This window comes from Neofelis nebulosa, chromosome 14 (genome assembly GCF_028018385.1).
Source record: "Neofelis nebulosa isolate mNeoNeb1 chromosome 14, mNeoNeb1.pri, whole genome shotgun sequence".
In the NCBI taxonomy this organism is placed as follows: Eukaryota; Metazoa; Chordata; class Mammalia; order Carnivora; family Felidae; genus Neofelis; species Neofelis nebulosa.
This window is the reverse complement of record NC_080795.1, coordinates 2,891,419-2,908,133: the sequence shown is the minus strand read 5'-3', so window position 1 is coordinate 2,908,133 and position 16,715 is coordinate 2,891,419. Positions and strand designations below refer to the sequence as shown.

Below are 16,715 nucleotides of genomic sequence, written 5' to 3'. Positions count from 1 at the left end.
GACATTTTTAAAGTTCATGAAAGTCAACAAAAATGAAAACATAACAGTCCAAAACCTTTGGGCTGCAGCAAAGGCAGTTCTAAGACAGAAGTATATTGCAATACTAGCCTACCACAAAAAGCAAAAAGTGTCTCAAAAATACAACCTTAACTTACACCTAAAAGAGTTAGAAAAGGAACAGCAAATAAAGTCTAAAGCCAGTGGAAGGAGGGAATAATAACGTTAGAGCAGAAATAAATGGTAGAGGGATGCCTGGGTGGCTCAGTTGGTCTGACTTCAGCTCAGGTCATGAGCTTACAGTTTGAGTTCGAGCCCTGCACCAGGCTCTGTGCTGATGGATTGGATCCTGGAGTCTGCTTCGGGTTCTGTCTTCCTCTCTCTCTCCTCCACTCATGCTCTATCTGTCTGCCTCTCAAAAATAAACAAACATTAAAAAAATTTTCTTAAAAAGAAATAAATGGTGCAAACAAACAAACCACCACCACCACCACAACCACAACCACAACCACAACAACAAAACCCAGTAGACTAGATCAATGAAACTAAGAGCTGGTTCTTTTTAAGAAATAAAATTGATAAAACCCGACTCAGACTTACCAAAAAGAAAAGAGAAAAGACCCAAAGAGATAAAAGCATGAATGGAAGTGGAGAGATTACAACCAACACTACAGAAATACAATTATAAAAGGATATTATGAAAAATTATATATGCCAAAAAAGTGGGCAGTCTGGAAAAATGGACAAATTCCTAGAAACTCACAAACTACCAAAACTGAAACAGGAAGAAATAGGAAATATTAACAGACCCCTAACCAGGAAAAAAAACAAAAACAAAACTGAATCAGTAATCAAGTCTCCCAACAAACAAAAGTCCAGGTCCAGATGCTTCCCAGGGGAATTCTATCAGACACTTAAATAAGAGTTAATACCTATTCTTCTCAAATTGTTCCAAAAAATAGAAATGGAAGGAAAACTTCAAAACTCCTTCTACAAGATCAATATTACCTTGATTCCAAAACCAGACAAAGACACCATTAAAAAAGGAGAATTGCAGGCCATTGAACATGGATGCAAAAATTTTCAGTAAGATATGAGCAAATCTAATCCAATAGTACATTAAAAGAATTATTCACCATGATCAGGTAGGATTTATTCCTGGGATGCAGGGCTCATTAAATATTTGCAAATCAATCAACATGATACACCACGTTAATAAAATGGTAAGAGCCAAAAGATCCTCTCAACAGATATAGAAAAAGCATTCGATAAAATACAGCATACATTCTTGATAAAAAACCCTCAAGAAAGTAGGGATAGATAGAACATACCTCAACATTATACAGGCCATATACAAAATACCCACAGCTAACATCCGCAATGGGAAAAACCTGAGAGTGTTCCTGTGGTCAGGAACAAGACAGGGATGTCCACTCTCACAATTACTAATTAACATAGTGCTGGAAGTCTTACCCTCAGCAATCATACAACAAAAATAAATAAGAGGCATCCAAATTGACAAGGAAGAAATCAAACTTTCACTATTCACAGATGACATGATACTCTATGTAGAAAACCCAAAAGACTCCACAAGAAAAATTGCTAGAATCAATATATGAATTCAGCAAAGTCACAGGATATAAAATCAACTTACAGAAATCTGTTGCATTTCTATACACCAATAATGAAACAGCAGAAAGAGAAATCAAGGAATTGATCCCATTTACAACTGCACTAAAAACCATAAGATACCTAGGAAAAAAACTAACCAGAGAGGTAAAAGATCTTTATGCTGGAAACTATAGAATGCTTATAAAATAAATTGAAAAGGACACAGAGAAATGGAAAAACTTGCCACACTCATTGATTGAAAGAACAAACATTGTTAAAAGGTCTATTATACCCAAAGCAATCTACACATTTAATGCAATGTCTATCAAATACCAACAGCATTTTCACAGGGCTAGAACACACAGTCTTAAAATTTGTGGAATTTATGGAACCACAAAAGACCCCAAATAACCAGAGCAGTTATGAAAAAGAAACACAAAGGCAGAGGCATCACTATTCCAGTCTTCAATCTATATTATAAAGCTGTAGTGATCAAGACAGTATGGTTCTGACACAAAAACAGACACACAGATCTATGGAACAGAATAGAAAACCCAGAAATGGACCCATAACTATATGGCCAACTAATCTTTGGCAAAGCAGGGAAGAATATCCAATGGAAAAAAAGATAGTCTCTTCAACAAGTGGTGCTGGGAAAACTGGACAGCAATCTGCAGGAGAATGAAACCACTTTCTTACACCATTACAAAGATAAATTCAAAATGGATGAAAGACCTAAATGTGACACAGGAAACCATCAAAATCCTAGAGGAGAACACAGGCAGCAATTTATTTGACCTCAGATGTAGCAATTTCATACTAGACACATTGCTGGAGGCAAGGGAGACATAAGCAAAAATAAACTGTTGTGACTACGTCAAGATAAAACGCTTCCGCACAGTAATGAAAACAATCAACAAAAATCAACAAAACTAAAAGGCAGCCTATGGAATGGGAGAAAATATTTGCAAATAACATATCTGACGAAGGGTAAGTATCCAAAATCTACAAAGAACTTCTGAAGCTCAACACCTAAAAAACAAACAATTCAATTTAAAAGTGGGCAGAAGAAATGAATAGATATTTTTTTCTGAAAAAGACATCCAGACAGCTAACAGACACATGAAAAGATGCTCAACATCACCCATCATCAGGGAAATACAAATCAAAACCAGGATGAGATACCATCACCTGTCAGAAGGGCTAAAATTAAAAACACAAAAAACAACAGGTTTTGGCAAGGATGAGGAGAAAGGGAACCCTCTTGCACTGTTGGTTAGGAATACAACCTGTGCAACCGTTCTGGAAAACAGTATGGAGTTTCCTCAAAAAGTCAACAGTAGAACTACCCTATGAACCAGTACTTACACTGCTAAATAAGGATCTACCCAAAGGATATAAAAATAAAGATTTGAAGGGGTACATGCACCCCAATGTTTTTAGCAGCATTACCAACAATAGCCAAAGTATGGAAAGAGCTCAAATGCCCAGTGACTGATGAATGGATAAAGAAGATGTGGAATATTACTCAGCCATCAAAAAGAATGAAATCTTGAATTGGCAACAATGTGGATAGAACTAGAGTGTATTATGTTAGGTGAAATCAATCAGTCAGAGTAAGACAAATACCATATGATTTCACTCATATGTGGAATTTAAGAAACAAAACAGGTAAACATCCAACAGTGCGAAAAAAGAGAGAAGGAGAGAAACCATTAGAGACTCTTAATGATAGAGAACTAACTGCGGGTTGGTGGAGGGAGGTGGATGGGGGATGGGCTAGATTTTCTACAAAACATGTTTAAAGCTTAGGGGGGTCCTAAGGCCCCTTGCTGTAGTTCCTCGGCCCTTTGGGGTCCACAGTTTATAGTATGCAAATTTTAAAAGAGAGAACACAAATTCTCACAAGTCTCTTCCAGACCTAGGATTCCAACGAACAGAGGTAGATTTTTCAATGGCACACATTAACACCAAAAGCCTCAAAGAGTTTGCATATGGATCATTTGTCCAATATGTGAAAGTACCCTACAAATTGCATACGAATCACAGCCGATAAGTTACAAAGCACAACCGGACCGTTATCGCTACCCAAAGGCCATGTCGTCAGTCAGAATCTGTTTTTTTCACGTCATTCCCTAAGTTGATCGCTGATCCCGGGATCCTGAGATGCGACATTCTTGTCACATCCAGGCCGCGAAAGGGACATAGCCAAATGTCACTGAGCAACAAACACAGGATGGGCACAGCCTAGCTCACAGGTTCTTCGGTTTAAAACAACAAGAGGAAGCCCGTGTTTGTACCTCACCCTATGTAGATAGTGCTATAGACACCAGCATCTGCCTTATGTGTTTAATCCTGAAAGCAATCCTGGTAATCAGACATTATCTCCATTTTACAGACACTGACAGTGATGCTTTAGGAGTTTATATAACTCACCCAGATAAGTACCAGACCTTGCATTTGACCTCCGTTCTCTCTAATTTTAAAGCCCACAGACCTTCTGCTGCACTGTAGCAGTTCATATGAAATTAAAAGGATTTTTGAAAAAAAGAACTAAGGCTTCAAGATAAGAAAAAAAGAAAAAAAAAATGTATAGGCTCAGCCAAGGCACACGTCCCAATAAGATACCACTTTAGCACATTTTATTGTCATGCATCCTGGTTTCCATCTATGGACTGAACTTATTTTGACTACTACATTTGGGCTCCGCATGTTCCTCTGACTAATGCAACAAAAGATGAATGAATGTATATGACAAAATAACCTATCTTTGGCTAGAACACCACATTACAAGTAAACAATTCCCTCCTCTAAAATAGGAAGGGGACAGAAGGGAAGGGGAGGAGAGGGGAGGGGGAGGGGACAGAAGGGGAAGGAAGGGAGGGGAAGGGAGGGGAAGGGAGGGGAGGGGAGGGGAGGGGAGGGGAGGGGAGGAGAGGGGAGGGGAGGGGAGGGGAGTGAAAGGGAGGGAAGGGAAGGGAAGAGAAGGGAAGGGAAGGGAAGGGAAGGGAAGGGAAGGGAAGGGAAGGGAAGGGAAGGGAAGGGAAGGGAAGGCAAGGCAAGGCAAGACAAGACAAGACAAGACAAGACAAGACAAGACAAGACAAGACAAGACAAGACAAGACAAGACAAGACAAGGCAAGACAAGACAAGACAGAGGGAGGGAGGGAGGGAAGGAAAAAAGGAAGGGAAAGCCACCCGAATAATCAATCCCTTAGTTACAAACACAGTTCTAAATATCTCCTCTAAATTATGTCTTGCTGAATCACCACAGAGAAAAGCTTTCTATATCTCCTCCCGTGACAATATACTGATGTTAGACATAACAAATTAATTAGGTTAAACCTCAAAATGCAGTGCAGCTGACATGGCCACCGTCCTGAACCTGAGCTGGCAGGCTGAGAATTTATAAGCTTGCTTGTTTATCTCAAAATAAAACATGTCTGCCCTTGATCCAATACACTTCTGTTTGGGTAATCCTATATATTGCTCCCATGGGCCCCACTCACTCATTTGTCTTATTTGACATTGTTGGAAGGAGAAACTTGATAATAATGGCTAACATTGACCGTGATCTCATGCCCCACAGTGTCCTAAACATCCTACCTACAGTAGAACATACGACAACCTAAGAAAGTGCTGTTATTATTATACCTGACTAACAATGTGACGGATTACACAGAGAGGTTAAGAAACCTGCCTTATGTGATTTGTCAACAGATTCAAACCCAAGCAGTTAGGTTCCGGGGCCTACGAATTTAACCACCTGGCTATATATTTTGAAAGCTGGTTCCCAACTCCTGACTTCACTATTTGACATAGCTTTTCTGCTGTGTCAGATACTGTCCTGGATGTTTAAAAAAATGAGAGACGAGTTTCTATAGTGATAAAGGACATAGTCCCAAGTAAGGGGCCCGTTCATCTCTTTCCAGTAAAAGCACCTAAGGTTAGTCCTAGGTCCCAAATCTCTGTGCCTGCTCAGCTTTGTCCTTCATGGTTGAGCTCAATGTCTTATATGTAGAATGCATGGTGTTCTGCTAACCTGCTCTCACTAGGGCCTTATTCAAACCTAAGGACAGAGAATCCTTAGATTAAGCAGGAGTGCACAGAGAACCAAAAGGATCATGGGGTTGATGGAAATTCATGCTTTAGCTATTGTGACCTGAAACAATAAAAGGCTATTTTCAAATACAATTTGACAATCCAAAATGCATGTACGGGAAAGGGATGATTCATGTTTCCCTCCCTGTGGAACTGCTTCCAAGCCCTTGAAAACAGAAAGGATAGAAAAATGGGGTCAAAGAGATTGTCTGGCATGGCATATTCTCCGTTGTTTTTAATAAAGTGATGGTAAAGTTTATTTTCTAAGGAAAAGGACTATCAAATCTGTACAAAAAGGAATTTCTCAAAAGTTACAAAATATATCGATGGGCTTATCTCTCTAACTTTGGCTTAGAAATGGTACAAATGACTTCTTGTGTGAGAGAAAAAAGGATGAGTTATGAGTTATGTCAAACCTCAGAAATATCCTTTCTCAAAGCTGAGGGAGGATGACAGAGGTTCTCTGAACAAAGATGGGAAAGACAGGAACTGCCTACTATACTGACATGCCTTACTTACATTTCTTTTTTAAAAATTGTTTTTAATGGTTTATTTATATTTGAGAGAGAGAAAGAGCGTGAGTGGGGGAGGGGCAGAGAGAGAGATGGAGACAGAAGCTGAAGGAGGCTCCAAGCTCTGAGCTGTCAGGACAGAGCCCAATGCGGGGCCGGAACTCACAAACTGAGAAATCATGACCTGAGCTGAAATTGGACACTTAACAGACTAAGCCACCCAGGTGCCCATACATACATTTCTTTTTACCCTCAATCAGTCCTCTATGGTATTATCATTCCTGTTACGGATAAGGAAAGTGACAGTCAGAGGTGTTAATAACTTTGCCCACACAGGAAAAAACATCTGTCTTCCTCCCTACCCCACACTTTCCAGCACCATGGAGCCTCCTCACATGGACATCACTGTAAGATGGAAGGGCAGAGAAACAAGGCATTAATGTGGTTTTCAAAGTTTATTGAAAGCCTGGAAGAGGATTACATTCATTCATTCAAAAATATCCACTGGACATGAAATGTTTTTCAAAGCAAGCTATAATAAAACAGGATGGGATGGGATGGGATGGGATGGGATGGGATAAGATATAAGATAAGATAAGATAAGATAAGATAAGATAAGATAAGATAAGATAAGATAAGATAAGATAAAATGTTCAGATTTCTGGCTTGGGCAACTGGATAAATTTTCCTATCCTGAACATTTTATATAAATGCAATCATACAATACATGGTCTTTTGTGAGTGGCTTCTTTCATTAAACAATGTTTTTAAGGTTCATCCATGTTCTAACATGTATCAGTGGTTCATCCTTTAGTATTAACAAATAATACTACACTGTGTGGACAAACACATTTTTTTATCTTCTCATCAGTAAATGGATATTTGAATTGTTTCCACATTTTGACTCTTACACGTAATGCTACCATAAACCTTCTTGTGAAAGTTGTTATGTGGAAATGCTTTCATCTATCTTCATATATACATAGCAGTCAAATGGCTAGGTCATATAAGAACTCTTGTTAAACATGTAGAAGGTTAAACATGTAGAAGAACTACCAAAAAGTTGTCCAAAGTCGCTGCACCATGCATCTCTTGTTTTTCTTCAAGAGTTTTATAATTTTAGCTCTTATATTTAGGTCTATGTTTGAGTTATATTTTATATGGTGTAAATAAAGATCTACCTTAATTCTTTCACTCATGGACATCCAATTGTCCCAGTAGTATCTGAGGAAAATACCATTACTTTCTTATTAATTTTTTTTGGCAACTTCGACAAAAATCAATTGAATTTTATTTCTTTTAGTTTATTTATTTATTTTGAGAGAGCGATCACAAGTGCAGGAGGAACAGAGAGAGGGAAAGAAAGAGAATCCCAAGCAGGATCCACACTGCCAACGCAGAGCTCAATGTGGGGCTCGAGCTCACAAACTGTGAGATCTGAACATGAGCCTAAATCAGGAGCCGGACACTTAACTGACTGAGCCACGCAGACACCCCAAAAATCAATTTAATTTTAACATAAAAGTTCATCTTGGGGCATCTGGGTGGCTCAGTCGGTTAAGCGTCCGACTTCGGCTCAGGTCATGATCTTGCAGTCCATGAGTTCGAGCCCCGCGTTGGGCCCTGTGCCGACAGCTCAGAGCCTGGAACCTGTTTTGGATTCTGTGTCTCCCTCTCTCTCTGACCCTCTCCTGTTCATGCTCTGTCTCTCTCTGTCTCAAATGTAAATAAACGTTAAAAAAATTTTTTTTAAAAAGTTCATCTCAACTCTACTCCATTGATCTATATGTCTATATTTCATACTACATTGTCTTAATTACTGTAGCTTTTTAGTGAGCTTTGAAATAAGGAAGTATGATTGACATTGCAAAGAAAGAATTAAAAAATGGAATCGTTCTGGGGCGCCCAGGTGGCTCAGTCGGTTAAGCATCTGACTTCGGCTCAGGTCATGATCTCACAGTCCCTGAGTTCAAGCCCCACATTGGGCTCTGTGCTGACAGCTCAGAGCCTGGAGCCTGCTTCAGATTCTGTGTCTCCCTCTCTCTGCCTCTCCCCCATTCATGCTCTGTCGTTCTCTGTCTCAAAAATAAAAATAAACATTAAAAAAATTTTAAACTATAATCATTCAGAGGTAATGCAATTGCATTATAATAGAATATTTTCAATTCCTTCCTCTTTTCCCTTACTTCACTCTAATTCATTTCACTTACTCATAAGCTATAATCACTGAATATATAAGAATAAGAAAAATAAAAGATTTTATTTTAGCTTCACTGTTCTCCAACACTCTTCATTCCTTCTCAAACAATGTTACTTATGTAAATATGGAATTCTGATTTACACAGCTTTCCTTCTTTCTGAAGAACTTCTTTTAATATTTCTCACAAGACAAGTCTACTGGCCAAAAAAAAAAAAAAAATTCCTTCCTTCCTTCTTTTTTTTTTTTTTTTTTGCCTGAAGAGGTCTTATTTCTCCTTCACTCTTGAAGGATAATTTCACTGAATCCAGAATTATAGGTTTGTTTTGGTTTGGCATTTTTTCTTCCAACACTTTAAATATTTCACTCCACTCTTTTCTTGCTTAACATGGTTTCTGAAGAGAAGTCCACAGTAATTCTTACACTTGCTCCCCTACAGGGAAGACATTCTACACACACACACCACCACCACCCCCCCCCCCCACCTACCCAGCTTCATTCAATATTTTTCTTTCTATTTGATTTTATGCATCTTAGATATGATCTGCGTAGATGTAGATTTATTGGTATTTTTCCTTCTCGGTGTTCTCTGATCTTCTTGGATCTATAATTGGACATCTCTCATTAATTTTGGAACATTCTGTCACTAATGCTTCAAATATTTCTTCTATTCCTTTATCTCTTTCCTCTATTTCTTGTAACCCCTTAATGTGTATATTACATACATACATGTTATTGTTCAACAATTTGTTGGACTGTTGTTCCACAGTTCTAGGATATTCTATGTCGTGTTTGTCATTGTTTTGCTTGCATTTCAGCTTTGGAAGTTTCTACTGATATTTCATCAAGGACATTGTTTTTTCCTGTCTATCCAGTCCACTAATGAGCATCACTCATTTCTGTCATGATGGATTTTTTAAATTTATTCATAAGCATTTCCTTTACATTATTTCTTAGTTTCCATCTCTCTGCTTACATTTCCAATCTGTTCTGCATATTGTTCACTTTTTTCCTTAGAGCTTTTGGTATATTATTCATTAGTGTTTTAAATTCCTGGACAGATAATGCCAACATAACTACATCTGATCTGGGTCTGAGTCTGGTTCTAATGCTTGCCCTGTCTTTTTTTTTTTTTTTTTTTTTACGTATGCCTTGCAAATTTTTACTGAAAGCCAGATTAACCATCAATTTGTTCTCTATATTTATAGGTCTGATTCTGCTTTTTGTTTGGTCATTTTTTTAGACCCCACATATGAGTGAAATTATATGGTATTTGTCTTTCTCAGTCTGACTTATTTCATGTAGCATAATGCCCTGTAGGTCCATTCATGTTGCCGCAAATGGCAAGATCTCATCCTTTTTTAGGACTGTGTTAAATATAAATATAAATAAATATAAATATAAATATAAATATAAATATAAATATAAATACATAAATATAAAATCTTGGCTACTATCTTCCTTATCTTCCATATCTTGGCTATTGTCAATAACTCTGCAATAAACGTAAGAGTTTATTTATCTTTCCCAATTAGTATTTTCATTTTCTTTGGGTAAATACTCAGTAGTGCAATTACTGGATCATATGGTATTTCCATTTTTAGTTTTTAAAGGTACCTCCATACTACTTTTCACAGTGGCTGTACCAATTTACATTCCCACCAATAATGCATAAGTGTTCCTTTTTCTCCACATCCTTGTTACTTTCAGCTCTTTTATTTTAGCCATTCTGGAAAGTATAACGTGATACCTCACTGTTGTTTTGGTTTGCATTTCTCTGATGGTTAGTGATATTCAGCTTTTCATGTGTCTTTTGGCCAAAGGTATGTATTTGTAAAATTGTCTATTCAGGTCCTCTGCCAATTTTTTTAAGCAAACTGGGTTGTTTTGGTGTTGGGTTGTATAAATTCTTTATATATTTTAGGTTTTTACCTTTTATCAGATATATTATTTGTAAATATCTTCTTGCATCCAGTCAGTCTTTTTGTTTTGTTGATGGTTTGCTTCCCTGTAAAAATACAGAGAACAAACTGATAGTTGCCAGAGGGAAGGGAGGTGGGGAAATAGGTAAAACAGGTGAAGGAGAGTAGTAGATACAGACTTCCAGTTATGGAATGAATACGTTTGGGAATAAAAGGAACAGCATAGGGAATACAGTCGATGTGTATGGTGACAGATGATAGTTACACTTGTGGTGAACTTAGCATAATGTGTAAAAATGGTGGAGCACAATGTTGTACACCTGCAACTAATGAAATACTGTGTGTCAACCATACTCAAATAAAAAAATAAAAAAAATAAAGTCCCTGTGGCATCCAGAGATTAATGAAATCATACAGGTCTCCATAATGGGTACCCTTATCTGGAATCTTGATTTGTATCATGCAAAGATACAAATACAAGAAATCAACAGTAACAAGTGTTTAAAATTCCACAAGCAATGGACATTACTTAATAAACATAACGATGCTTAAATAAAGACAGAGAAGAAAGTCAGGTTTAAAAGAACGGAGATAAATTGCCCTTTTGTGTGAGATTTTATGTTTATCTGGCTAGTAATTAAGCTGTGTTTACTGTTAAAGCTGTTAGGGTCAACGGCTTAAATTTCCTGTGGTGTCATTGTTTTTCTCTCCCTTGTAGTCTCTGCATTTCCCTAGATCTTAAATAAGATCAGACATGCAGTTCTTTCTGTTATATTCTTGCTATTATACGGGAGCCCTATTGGTGTGACGGTAAGATGTGGGGGTAGAAAAGTGTTCCATAAACCTCTGATTTGATGTCAGTCTTTCAAGAGAGCCTGCACCCCTGGGCTGTGACCTGCACAGCCTGTCTCAGTTTATTCCCCTACCTTCCAGGTAGAAAGGAAGGCTAAGGGGGACTAGAGTTGGGGATTTTCTCCCCCCTCCAAAATCAGTTTTTGGTAAAGCTATAGTCCGTTAGTCTTTAGAATTCTTTCCCTTGAAGGCAGGTCATGTTAAGAACAGAATTCTCTGGGTGTATTTCCAAATGGCTTTTCCCTTCCTTCTCTAGAAGCACAAGAACATATTTTTCTCATCTAGTAGAGCTCCTCAAGGTAAAACTCACAAAAATATTGGGGATGTCTCACAAAACTGAACCCCTTTGGAATTTTTAACTCAACACTCCACACTGATCCGTCAGTAATCCATTAATCATAGTTTAAATTTTCCTATGCAGTACTGATTCCGACAGAAGTTTCTACTTCTGGTCTTCTGATGTGGTAGGCTGTGATTATCTGTATCTGCCAATCTGTCTCTCCAGTTTAAAAAAATTTTTTTTTTAACATTCATTTATTTTTGAGAGACTGAGAGAGACAGAGCGCGAGCGGGGGAGGAGCAGAGAGAGAGAGAGAGAGAAAGAAAGAGAGAGAGAGAGAGAGAAAGAAAGAGAGAGAGAGAGAGAGAGAGAGAGAGAGAGAGAGAGAGGAATCTGAAGCAGGCTCCAGGCTCTGAGCTGTCCAACCCAGGACCACAAGGTCATGACTTGAGCCAAAGTCAGACTCCCGACAGAGAGATTGTGCCCTGAGCTGAAGACGGACGCCCAACCAACTGAGCCACCTAGGCACCCCTCTGTCTCTCCAGTTTAGAGGACAGTATATTGTTTTGTGACCTGAATTCTCTGGTGGGTCTAAAAATATTTGTCCATTTTCAGTTTATTCAATATATTTTTTTCTCATGAGAATAGAAGTAATGATTTCCAAGCTCCTTACTTACCAAAACAAAAACCAGAAGTCAGTTGTGTTCATTTTTATTTATTCTTTTTCTTACTGTTCCTCAGATAATAATCTCAGATAATACATCTTAAAATTCACTGATTGTTTCTTCTGCCAATTCAGATTTGCTCTTGAACCTCATTAGCAAAGTTTTTTTTTTTTTAATTTTAGTTACTCCACTTTTCCTTTCTACAATACCTAACTGATTCTTTAAAAAATAATGTCTCTTTTTTTTTATTCTCTGTTGGTTAGACATCATTCTCATACTTTCTTCTAATTTGTCAGATATAATATAGATTTATATTTTTAAAAATATATTTATAATTGCTAATTTAAATGCTTCATTCAATAATTCTAATATCTGCAGGCACCTGGGTGGCTTAGTTGGTGAAGCATCTGACATCGGCTCAGGTCATGATCTCGCAGTTCGCGGGTTTGAGCCCCACATCAGGTTTTGTGCTGACAGCTCAGAGCATGGAGCCTGTTTGGGATTCTGTGTTTCCCTCTCTCTCTCTGTCCCTCCCCCATTTGCACTTGATCTCTGTCTCTCAAAAATAAACATTAAAAAAAGATTTTAAAAAATAAATTAGAAGAAATAATTCTAATATCTGGACTTCCTCCTCACAGATAGTTTCTAATGGCTGATTTGCTTCCTGTGTATTAGGCATACATTCCTATTTCTTGTATGTCTCATAATTTTTGGTGAAAATTGAATATTTAAAATAACATAAGGTGGTGGTAACTCTCTAAACTAACCCTCCATATCTTCAGGATTTGTTGTTTTTGTTTGCTGTTGTTTCTGTGTTGTTGATTCTCTAGAGACTCCTGGACTAATTGCATAATGTCTGTATTCTTTCTAGTGTGTGGCCACTTAATTCTCAGCTCAGTACGTGTGTGCGTGTGTGTGTGCAAGCATGTTTGTGTTGTGGCATGCTTCCAATGCTATGGCAATTTAAAACTCTGCTGTAGCCTTCACTTTCTGCTTATAGAGAGCCTCAAGGCAACCAGGGATGAAAGAATTGAGTCTTCTCAGGTGCTTCCTAGGCATAAGCCCAGCCTTGATCATGCAGAAAGAATTCTAGAACTCCAGGAATATATTTCCCAGATTTCCTATTTAAGTTCTTTGACCATCCTCTTGTTTGCCCCACTGGTCCTGCTGACAAGCACAGCTACAATGTTAAACAAATGTCACTGATTGTTTTCAACAAACATCCTGGGAAAAGGGCTTTCCACTGTTTTGGGTCAGTAAAATAAAAGTAGATCCAGTCAAAGAGAGATTGCCAGGGAACTATCAGACAAAGAAAGTGCTAACAGTTCTCTGTAGATGGGGCTTCTTTAGGAATGTTTATCCTCCCTTCAGTGGTAGCTGTGCTGTGAATTTTCACATCTACCATGTTGGCGAGGCTGCTGGTCTCCTTGCCAGCATGCTAGCGGAGATAAAAAATGAAAACAGGGCACATTAACGTGCCAGAAAGTTCACAGCTCTTGGTGAGATTCTGTCGTTTTCCTTGAGTTGTCATAAGCCACTGATCGATTCCCAGACTTCCGGAAAAGTTAATTTTGACAATTCTTGCCACTGCTCTCCTGTCCTTTTGTGAGGAAGTGGATGTTGAGGTGTCCTTACTTTACTATTATAGAAGTGCTTTTGCATATTTTTAAATGTTATATACATCTATTCTATTTACATATAGATTTTTATGTACTTTATACTTACATATTTAATATTAAATCTATATTGTAATATATTGCATACATTTAATACTTAATATAAATCAAATAGTATATTTTTATATATTTATATTTTATACCAATTACATATCTATATATATTCTATAGCTATTTATATATATTCTTTATATACTTATATATATTCTTTTGTATTTTCTCACATGTATATATAAAGAATTAACTACTTGCAGAGATTAAACATATGCAAAAGTTATCAGGGCTGAGTAACTGTGTAACTTCTTCTGAGAAAAATGTTCTGAAATCCACAGATAAAATTATTCATTTCAGTTTTCTATGCCCCGCTATGTTAGGTAAATACTTCTTTTTCAAGGCTTGGATCATTTTTATGTAACATATGTTTCTGTGCACTTATTTTTTCCCTCTCTAAACTGTAAATTCCTTGAGAACAGTGCCTTGCTTTCTCTTTGTATGTTCATTGCACAACATATAATGAAAGAAATGCATAGTCAATAAATGGTGGTGACTGGACACTGATTACTCTTTGGAAAATACTGCCCACCCCTAACATAGCTTCTAGAGAACAACTTACAATTTTGTGTATCTTCAAAATTTACAATTACTTACAAGTCCACATTGTTCTGAAATGTAGGAAAAGGAATTCTTGAGACTTGGGCACATTTGGGTGATAAGAAGATGAATCAGAACACAGTTCTCACCCTCCGGAGAACTGCATGTTCTTGTAAAGGCAATAAGGTTCGTTATAAATAATGGCAATTCCAGTTAGAAAGCAGCAGGGTGCAAGCAAAAGTAAAGTATTAGAAACACAAAAGAAATCTACACACACACAACACGGTGATATTAAGAGAAACTATCCATGCATTCGTTCATTTTACAATTACTAAAGCACTGTTGACCATGTGACAGAGTTCTTGCCTTCAAGAAGCTTAACATACTGTGAGAATCAGACATGCTACAGTGTAAAGAATAATTGGGAATGGAAGCTAGTGCTGTTACAGTAAAACTTAGTTGGAGATGTCATCATTTATAACAATGCTAGACTAATTTAAAGGCAAACATAAAATATTAAAGTCACAAGGTCAATTTCAAAGTACAAAAAAAAGCAAGTTTATTATATCACCAGTGTTTCCTAAATCATGTTGAAGAGGATGAGGCATATGCTACAAAAATAAAACTAATGAACTAACTGAAAGAAAAGTATCGGCATTTTCATTTTCATTTAATATTTGCTTTTTTTAATAGGAGTCAGCACTCTTTGTATCTTATGATAAATATAACGTGGAAATTGGCTAACCTGTAAAAATATAACTATTTAAATTAATCACTATTTTAAAAGAAGAGAAGGCCATAAACAGAATATGCTACAACAGTTGAGCACATCTGGAGGTCAGACATGATAAATCAGGTGCAGGCAATGCTGCACCCAAAGACTGTGGGTTTTCCTCACGTGTGTGATTCTCTACACGGCCAGTAACAGTCGACTCTAAGACAGAAAGCGACGGTCCTCATTTCATGTGTGTAACTATTTAATTCTGAATCCTGTTCATTTCACCTGTTTGATTGTTTGTTTGTTTTGGTCTCTTAGTATAATTATCCTCAAGGCTTCAAATTTTTCTTTATCCCAACACTTCTGGAAGGATTTTAACCTATCAGTTTCGAGGAGGATAAACTAAAATTCAAAGAAGTTTAAAAATTTGCTTGCTTGAAACGTCTTAGCTGGTCATCTAAAGGAAATCATTCTATCTGATAAATAAAATAATATACCTGCAACGCCGTTACCCATGAATGCCAACATGAACACTATTTTACTTGTATTTGATTATGATTATTACGACGATTTATAGTTTCCTGTGTGCCAGGTTCTGAAATAAATCCATTACTTGGGCTTTCTCATTTAATCCTTTAATCAATTTTTTTTGAAATGGGTAATATTATCCCATTTTAAAGCAGAAGAAACTAAGACTCTGATCCTTAATGCTTAAATACCAAACCACGGTTACCAAATGTGCCTGATTTAATTTTAAAAATAATAATACCAGGCACCTGTCAAAACACAGATTCCTTGCCCTATCTTCTTCTAAGATCTGTAAGGCCTAGAGAATGCTGATTTCAACATATGCTCCCCAATGTCATTATCACAGACAAGTGTGGGAAACACAAGATAAACTCTGATCTCACCACTTCTTTGAAGGAGAAGAGTAGGAGAAAATTTTGTGTCTAGCCTATTAGGACATATTAAAGAAATGACAGTTGTTTGGTTAAAATTTTAAGACTAGAAACTTTCCTAAAATACAATTGTTTCTTCTATCAATTTGCTACAAGAAACATACTCTAAATCTTCTGACCATGTGACTAAAGTAGCTTTTTATGATTTGCTAATGGGTTTTAATTTTAAATCTTTCCTAAGGTTTAAATGTTATCTCATATATTTACATGGCACATAAAGCCAATTTTTTTTAACTTTTTTTTTTTTTTTTTAACTCATAATTTTAAGGTGGCTTAGTTAGTTAAGCATCTGATTCTTGATTTCGGCTCAGGTCATGATCTCACAGTTCAAGCCCTACATCAGGCTCTGTGCTGACAGCACAAAGCCAGCTTTGGATTTTTCTCTTCTTCTTTTTCTTCTCTCTCTCTCTAATTCTTTCTCCCTCTCTCTCAAAGTAAATGAATAAACTTTAAAGTGGTTCTGTGTGTGTATAAATGATAATATTTACAGTTTTACACTGAACTCAGAATTATATTTCTTTTAGCCTTTTGTCAGATATTCTAGCAAAATCTAATATTCCTAAAAACTAGTATGTGAGTAAACTATCTAGAATTTAAGACACTCAGAAATAAGTCATTTATCCTCATGGAATAA

At 36.9% G+C, this 16,715-nt stretch overlaps 1 protein-coding gene across 5 annotated transcripts in view; it reads right to left on the bottom strand.

Moving 5' to 3' along the window:
* Positions 1-16,715, bottom strand: part of SNTG1 (syntrophin gamma 1) — a 900,934-nt gene that overhangs the window by 737,476 nt on the left and 146,743 nt on the right. The window lies entirely within an intron of this gene.